Genomic DNA, 9,157 nt, shown 5'->3' with positions numbered 1-9,157 from the left:
ATCTGTGCGGTTTCTGCTCAAGACGGGCGGATTCTGCTCTTTCTCGGTTGGGAAAAACTCGCCTAAAGACGGGCGTCTTTAAGAGAAGACGCTCGGATTCGTTGACACGGGACGGGCGGATAATCTAGAAGACGGACGGATTTCAGTCCAGGAATTTTTCCTTGTTTTCCTCAGCTGCGAAGACGGGCGTCTCCCATTCAAGACGGGCGTATTTTCAAAGACGGGCGGATACTACTGTAGGACGCCCAGATTCTTTTACAGTCAAATTTTTTTTTCAAAATTCAGCTCAGAGTGACGTGCGTCTTCTGCCCAGTACGCTCGGATTGTCTGAAGACGGGTGGATTCTCCTGAATCCGCTCGGATTTGACCCTTTTGTACCCGGATTCAGTTCCATCCGTGCACAATGCATATCCCTTATCATTCTTCCATTCTTCTTCAATATCTTGTGTTCTTCATTGTGGGGGCACTACTAGGGAAGGATAGCCTAGGCAATTGTCATCCTCACACTAAGGTAAAGCACTACACATCAATTGAAATCGTTAGTCCCTCCCTCACTTTTCTCAAACATGACAATTATCTTGATCAAAGTAAATAAAAATAAATCCAAAGATGACAAAAATGCAATACAAGAATTGAAATGCGAATTAGGGATTTAGAAATATTTACAAATGGTGGTTTAGGGAGGACTCCACCAAACTCTCATTCTTGATGAGATGTCAAGGGGGCATGTTCAAGGTGTTGTTGATGTTGCTCAACACTTTGAAGAAATAATCAAAAGCTTGTTCATTATCGTTATAAAGCTCTTCAATAGACCTTGGCCCTTGTTGTCGGTCTTGATCGATGACATTACCAATGTAGGGATTAAAAATCCCTTCAAATTCGTCGTCCCAAAGACCACAAACTTCATTAAGTTGATCATTGAAAATCTCTTGAATTTATGGAGACAACTCTCCCAAATTGTTCTCTTGGCCAATGAGGCCATCCTCTTCTTCTTTGCTTGGTTTTGATGAGCTTTGCAAGCTCTCCTTGTCATGATTCACTTGCTCTTTGAATGGAGCATCTTCAATTTTCTTCTTCCATTGGAGTTCCGACTTCTTCCTATCATCCTTCCGGCTATAATGATTAATCATGAAGCATGGTTCATGCAAACGAGGAGCTCTCATAGTCTTGTCAAGATTAAAGGTTATGCTTTCATCTCCCACTTCTAGAGTGAGCTCACCATGTTTCACATCGATCACCGCACCCGCGGTGTGTAGGAAAGGTCTTCCTAGAATGATTGGGATATTGGAATCTTCCTCCATATCAACAATAACAAAGTCCACCGGGATGAAAAACTTCCCAATTCGCACGGGAACATCTTCCCATATCCCTAATGGTGTCTTCGTTGATCTATCGGCCATTTGGAGTGTGATATTGGTGCATTTAAGCTCTCCCATCCCCAACCTTTTACTCACCGAGTACGGCATAACACTCACACTAGCCCCTAGATCACATAAGGCTTTGTTGATCGTTGTGTCGCCAATGGTACATGGTATTGAGAAGCTTCCCGGATCATTTAGTTTTGGAGGTGAACTCCCTTGAAGTATTGCACTACTCACCTTAGTGAAGGCGATAGTCTCAAGTTTCCGGATCGACTTCTTCTTTGTGAGGATATCTTTCATGTATTTCGCATAGGCCGGCACGTGATTGATTATTTCCGTGAAAGGAATCGAGACTTCCAAATTCTTCACAATTTCCGTAAACTTTCCAAGTTGGTCATCAAATTTGGGCTTGGCTTGACGACTTGGAAAAGGAAGTCTAATCACAATGGGCTCCTTCTCCTTGACCTTGTCTTCATTTTTCTTTGCACTTTCTTCTTTTGATGATTCTCCATCTTTGGAGTTTTGCACAATTTCTTCCTTATCACTAGCTTCCACAACTTCATCCTCAACTTGCTTCTTTGGTGCTTCATACCTTGTACCACTTCTCAAGTGAATGGCACTAACCGTTTCATGTCTTGGGGGATTACTTTGAGGTGGTAATTGCCCCTTTTGTCTTTGTGAGCTTGAAGATGCTAGTTGAGTCAATTGGGTTTCCAACATCTTGGTGTGAGCTAGGATGTTGTTGATGGTGGTTTCTTTGGCTTGACTATCTTTTTGCATTTGAGTGAAAAATTCTTGTTGATTCTTTTGCATTTGGAGGACCGCTTTTTGGACATCAAAACCTTGGTCATTTTGGTGATTGTATGGATTTTGATTTTGGTAACCTTGGTTTTGATTGTAAAAGGGTCTTTGATTTTGGTTTCTCATGGGAGGTGGGGTGTATGTTGTTTGAGGGTTTTGAACATTTTGGCTTTTGTATGAGAGATTTGGATGGAATTTGGTGTTTTCATTGTAATAGTTGGAATAAGGGGTACCACTCTTGTATGCTTGGAAAGCATTCACTTGTTCATTTGTTCCCCTACATTCACTTTGGTCATGTCCCAAAGTTCCACAATTCTCACATATCTCACTTGGGATTGATGAAGATGCCGTCATGGCATTAACATGATGCTTTGGTGATTTTGAGACTTCTTCAAGTCTAGCCATAGCTTTTTCAAACTTTAAATTGATTGTGTCAATGTGAGCACTAAGTTGAGCACCCAATTGAGTAACGGAGTCCACTTCATGCTTTCCTCCTCTAGTAGCCTTGCGAGGTCTACTATATTGTGAGTTATGGATCGCCATTTCCTCAATTTTGTTCCATGTTTGATTGTCATCAACTTCGGTGAACATTCCATTTGATCCCATGTTGAGAATGTTCCTTGAATCTTCATATAAACCGTTCCAAAATTGTTGTACCAAGAACCATTCGCTAAGTCCATGGTGAGGACATGAGCGACAAATTCCCTTGAACCGCTCCCAAGCTTCATATAAAGATTCTTCATCCCTTTGCTTAAAACCCATAATTTGAGCTCTTAGCATGTTAGTCTTTTCCGGTGGGTAGAATTTTTTGTAGAAAGCTAGAGCCAACTTCTTCCAAGAATCAATTCCGAGAGTGGCCTTATCAAGGCCCTTAAACCATTGTTTCGCGGTGCCAATTAGAGAAAAAGGAAATAAGACCCATCGAATTTGGTCTTGAGTTACACCGGTTTGAGAAATCGCCTCACAATAGTCACAAAAGGTTTCCATATGAGAATGAGGGTCTTCACTAGGCATCCCCCCAAATTGGCTCCTTTCGACTAATTGGATAAAGGCGGATTTGGCAATGAAATTTCCGGTTAGATGTTGTGGTGTGGGAGTACCATTGGGTAGGTTCTCCTCGGTGGGTACGGAATGTGACGAAAACTTAGGCATTGTAGGTTGATTTTGGGTGGTATTGTGTAATGGGTTCTCCTCACCTTCTCTTGCAAAAGGGTTGATGAACTCAATAGTTGGTTGAACAACCTCACTAATACCTCTCAAATTCCTCCTAGCAAGTCTCCTATTGGTTGTCAAAGTTCTTTCAATTTCACGATCAAAAGGAAACAAATCACCTTGTAACCTTCTAGACATGCAAAATATCAAACAACTTGAAAACAATTAGAACAAACACAATTTATAGCTTCACAAACAACTCTACAATAAGTAAAGAGGCAAGTAAAGGTCGGATCCCAAGGGACGGGAATTGAGATGATATTTCTATTGAAACTAGTGTGTCTTAGGGGTGTCACAATTTGGGTTGATGTAGAAGGTCACTAACTAAAATAGCAATGAAAATAAACAAGCAAGATGAATTAAAAGGGTTGTAAACAATCGATAAAAAGCACTAGGGTGTCATGGGAATTGATCATACAAACATTTTCTCAAATTATAAGCAAGCAATTATTGTTGTGATGGATTGAGTTGGGTTATATCTTACAATCCTAGGAAAGTTTGGGTCCCGGAGCCGAATCGATTAGATTGTACAACACCTACAAGTCGACTTAATCTTCCCTACTCAACAACATGCATGGTCTAATGAGACTCGAGTTGGTTTATGTCTTACAAGTCTCATTGAAAAGATAGGTGATGGGTAAAAATGCAAGGATTCATAGGCTCGCATTTCATCAAACATAACATGTGCATGAGTTGAGATCAAAACAAGCAAGCAAATAAACCATGAAAACATATTAATTTAAGCATGAATCATTCCCCATGTTGGTTTCCCCTAATCACCCATTAACCCTAGCTAAGAGACTACTCACTCATTATCATGTTGATCATGCTAGCAAGGTTGTCCATCATACCAACAAAATGAAACATGATGAATAAATGAAAGTAATTAACAATAATTAAAAAGGGATTAAGAGAATTATACCTACTAATGATTCCAATAATAAAGCAAAGATAAAAGAAGTACTTGATGCTTGATTGAGAGGTTGTCAATCTCCCAATAATAACCCAAATAATCTTCAATTACCCAAAATAAAGGATGAACAAAAGAGAGATTAAGGAAATAAAACTTGTATTAGAACTTGATTAATTGTTGATTACTAAACTAAAGAGAGATTTGATTGATATTAACTACTCTAATTATTGATAAGAAGAACATGCTCTTCTAATTAGACTAATGGGGTATTTATAGTGGAAATTAGGGGGATGCATTAGGGTTAACTAAGGGATAAACTAGTAATTACACTTTTTAGATTGAGCAGGGAGGAGCCGGTATTTTTCGAAGGAAGGGCTTCTTTCTTTGTAGCTTGGAGAAGAGGAAATCGCGCTGTAGAGGAATCCGAGCGGTTTAGAGTCGGGACGGGCGGATTCTTGCGATGGAACACGAGCGGCTTTGAAGGAATCCGGGCGGATTGTGGTGGCTAAACCCGAGCGTCTTGGGGTGAAACCGCACGGATTGTGCATAGGGAGGACGGCCGGATTGTAGGCAATCCGCACGGATTGTGCCTCAGCAAGATTTCTTCTTCTTTTTTTCCCTTTTCTTCATAAATTCCTTGGGGATTTCCTTGGGGACTCAAGGATCCTTTCTCAACATTGCTCATCTACTATCATATATACAAAGGCCTTCTAATCTTGTCTCTCCTTGATGCTTGGTCTTTGGATTCGATCAATTTAGTCTTGTTTTGCCATGAAAATGCAAGATTCTTACTCCTTTCCTACCAAGGGATCAAAATCTCAAAGAATATGCAAAACAAAGAACTAAAGATAATAAATGACCCAAATATGCACTAAAAATCATGGGAACAAGGCTAATTCGGGGGCTAAATATGCGCTAATTATGGTCACATCATCTATCTATCTCAATTTTTGCTAGTGTCACAATTGATTTGGGTTTGTAGTTGGTGAGTCTAAACTAATGCAAGAAATGAAGTAAAACAAACAATAAATTAAGAGATGTAAACAAATGACTAAAAGTGCTAGGATATCATAGGTTCATAGGAGATTTATGGGAGTTGATCATACAAACATGTTCTCAATTTATAAGCAAGCACTTATTGTTGTGATGGGATCGAGTTAGTGTATATCTTACAATCCTTAGGAAGGTTTAGGTCCCGGAGCCGAATCGATTAGATTGTACAACACCTACAAGTCGACTTAGTCTCCTCCTATTCACTTCTATGCATGGCCTAACAAGACTCGAGTTGGTTTATATCTTACAAATCTTGTTGAATAGATAAGAGATGAGTAAAATGCAAGAATTCATAAGCTTAGCATTTCATCAAACATAACATGTGCATAGGTTGACATCACAACAAGCAAGCAAATTAATTATGGAGACATATTAAATTAAGCATGATTAATCCCCATGTTTGTTTCCCCTAATTCCCCATTAATCCTAGTCAAAGAACTACTCACTCATTATCATGGGAAACATGTCATTAATGATGTCAATCATCACAACAAGTATAAACATGATAAGAGAGTGAAGAAATAAACAATAAAGAGTAAAGAGTAAAGGAATTATACCAAACTTAAGATGAACAAATGGAAAGGAAAGAATAATAGAAGAAAACTTGATTGATTGATGAAGAGTTGTCAATTCTCCAATAATAACCCAATAATCTTCAATTACCCAATAATAATAAATCTTGAACAATAATTAAGGAAAGATTAATGTGTAATTTGTGGAATGATTGAGGTTTATCTGTTCTAATCTACTCCCAATCTAATCCAAGAGAACTTTTCTACTATGGGAACTTCCTACTAAGAGGGCTTGTGCTCTTGATTATTACAAATGGAGTGTATATAGTGGTTCTTTACTAGGTTAAGTAAGGATAAATTAGTAAATGACAATGCTAAGTTTTAAAGTGGAGAAATGCAAGTCTTGCGGGGAGATGAGCATATCACGCTAGTGTTGTCACCATCCGCTCTGATCAAGGAGGGAGACGCTTGGATTGTGAGGTGAGGAGACGAGCGTCTTCTGCTCGGGACGCTCGGATCATGAGAAGGGGAGACGAGCGTCTTCTGCACGAGCGCTCGGATTGTTCCTCAGAGTGGTCCTTGCTTTGCCTCCTTTTGCATACTCCTTATTCTTGTGTTGTTGGTCTTCGTTCTTGCCTCCTCTTTCATACTAATCCATCCAATATCATCAATAAGCTTCCAAATATGCACGGGAGATGGGAATTTCGCCTAATTATCTTCCTTCCTACAAAACATACGAAATGCACTAGGAAAGCAAAATAGAAAGCATTTGACAGATAAAATGTCTATGGAATGTTATAATAGTATGCAAAATAGGTTCAATTAGGGGACTAAATGTGCGCAAATAAGAGTCACATCAAATATCCCCAAACCGAACTTTTACTCGTCCCGAGTAAAGAGCTGACTAGAACTAGACCTTTATTTAAACTATCCTAATAATATAACCGATGTGAGACAATTAGCGGGTCTCACTCCGCCCCTTCAACTCACAACAAGACAACCATGAGGTAAGGTGCCTTCTTGCAAGGCAATGTGGGGCTTGCCAAAATGGCAATACATCCAAGCATTAAAGCACTCAAAACAAGTAATGGATGCATCTACAAAAATGAATAGCCACTTTCCTCATCTAAGTGGTGGAAATTATCTATAAGGGAAACAATCTAAGGGTACACATTCCATTATAGATACAATTTATTCAAGTTACTAAACCTAGGAGGATACTAATAAATCACCTCCAAGTTGTGTCAAGCTAGGGTACCTTTGTCCACAATTGTTAAATGTTTTCGTCAAGAGTAGTCTCTCTATGGTGTTAGAAACACTGGAGGATCGCGGAATTCCCCTCCTTGCCTAGACAAGAAAAAGGGTCGTCCCCTCTCTAACATGCACAAAAGTGGATACGATGAAAAAGGGATCAATAGATTTTTGAGTTTCATGTGGGAGTTTGCTTTTTGTTGTTGTTTTTCCCCCCAATTTCTTGTGGCATTTGATATTTTGAGAACATTTCTTTGCCATTTCTTTTGATGCTTGGCATTTCAATACTTGACAACTTTCAACTTTTGCATTTTCTTTTGAACATTTTCAAAGTCACCCCAATTAGTAACGAGGGTGCCTTATATTTGAAGCATAGGAGTTTTTATTTTTGTTACTCCTCTTTTCTTTTGATGCAATTGCAAACTTTTTGACTTTCATTTCAATACTTGAACTCAAATTTGAACGATTTTTGTGCCCATTCCCTTTTTGATGACAAAACGTGGTAGAATGTGGATGATGGTTGCATGGTTTCAAGGGTCACCTTGTAATAAATAGTAGCCAAGGAATTATCACACCACAAGGTACTCTTGACTAGGCCTTAATCCATGGGTCAAAGGATACTAGCATGATACATCCTAGGGTGTTTTACAAGTATTCTAACAAGCAAAGTCTCAAGAAGAAAAAGTATCTACAAGGGCCTATATACACTTGTAAAGTTTCCCAAATAGATGCTTTCACAAAAAATTTCCTAAATGCAACTATATGCCATGATGCAACTAACAATTATACAACCTAATGCATATGCTTCTACCAACTAGTATGCCATATAATCTAAATGCAGTCCTATAATCACATTGTTTATACCGCATCAATCAAAATAAAGCCACATTGACATTAACATATAAAAAGGAAGAAGGAGATTTGGAAAGATCATACCATGCGGTCTTCATATTCCTCATGTCTCGGATGTGATGTAGTCAATCAATGTGAAAGGGATAGACAAACAAACAAGTATATACAATATATATAATTCTAAACTATAAAGGAAATGAACATGTTTTTGGGTTTTTCAATTTTCAAATTTTTATGGTTTTTGATTTTATGGAATAAAGACATATTTTTGGGATTTTTCGAAATTTTTCAATTTTTTGTATTTTTGTTTTTGGAATATAAATTCCCATCCCCCACTTTATTTTGGACATTGTCCTCAATGTACATGTAGGAGTAGGAATGAAAAAGAAATACATATTTTTGGATTTTTAAAGTTTTATTGAAATTGAAGTACAAATGCAATGATATGAATGAATGCATGCTCTAACTAAATGCAATTCTATATGACATATATAACAAATGAATGCAATCTAAACTACACTAGATGATGCATATTTTCTTTTAAATTATGGTCACCTATGATCAAACCTCCCCAAACCGATTTAAACACTATTTCTTGTGTAGAAATGAACAAGTTTGGTCATTAGTGACTGAGCATGAATGCAACTAACTATATGCAACTAACTATGTGAATCATGTAAGATATATTATGATGCAAACTAATCTAATCATATGAGATATGTTACAATGCAACTATACTATATGAACTTACTAGTATGAATGCAATATGAAATATAATACAAATGCAAGTGAAGTGTAAACTAAATGCAAGGTAATTTAAAATGCAAAGCAACTATACATAAGATATAGGGAAAGAAGAGGTATCATACAATTGGAGATGGTGTGGTAGGCATCTCTCACTCGTCATCATCACCATCATTGCGGTATCCATACCCGCTAGAACCTCCTTGGTCATACCCTCCTCCTTGGCCATAGAATCCTCCACCTTGGCCGCCAACGTTGTCGTCTTGGTTCCCTTGATTAGGGAACAATAGGTGCGGTCGAGCCCAAGATGGGCGAGGGCCTCTAGGGTCGATATACCCTTGTTGAGCCATTTGGTAGTATTAAGGATAAAGGGCCAAATAGTTGTCAACCCTCCCATCGTGCACTCCAAGATCGACCCGTTGCATAAGGTTCATCAAGTCATTCACATCCGGAGCATT

General features: G+C 38.4%; 1 non-coding gene across 1 annotated transcript; it reads left to right on the top strand.

Moving 5' to 3' along the window:
- Nucleotides 1-2,835: 2,835 nt before the first annotated feature.
- On the top strand, nucleotides 2,836-2,942 carry LOC141617921 (small nucleolar RNA R71). The gene has a single exon (XR_012531243.1). It is a non-coding gene; the product is annotated as a small nucleolar RNA R71 (small nucleolar RNA).
- The last annotated feature ends 6,215 nt before the right edge of the window (nucleotides 2,943-9,157 follow it).

Source organism: Silene latifolia, chromosome 1 (genome assembly GCF_048544455.1).
Source record: "Silene latifolia isolate original U9 population chromosome 1, ASM4854445v1, whole genome shotgun sequence".
NCBI classification, from domain to species: Eukaryota; Viridiplantae; Streptophyta; class Magnoliopsida; order Caryophyllales; family Caryophyllaceae; genus Silene; species Silene latifolia.
This window is presented reverse-complemented; position numbering and strand designations above follow the sequence as displayed.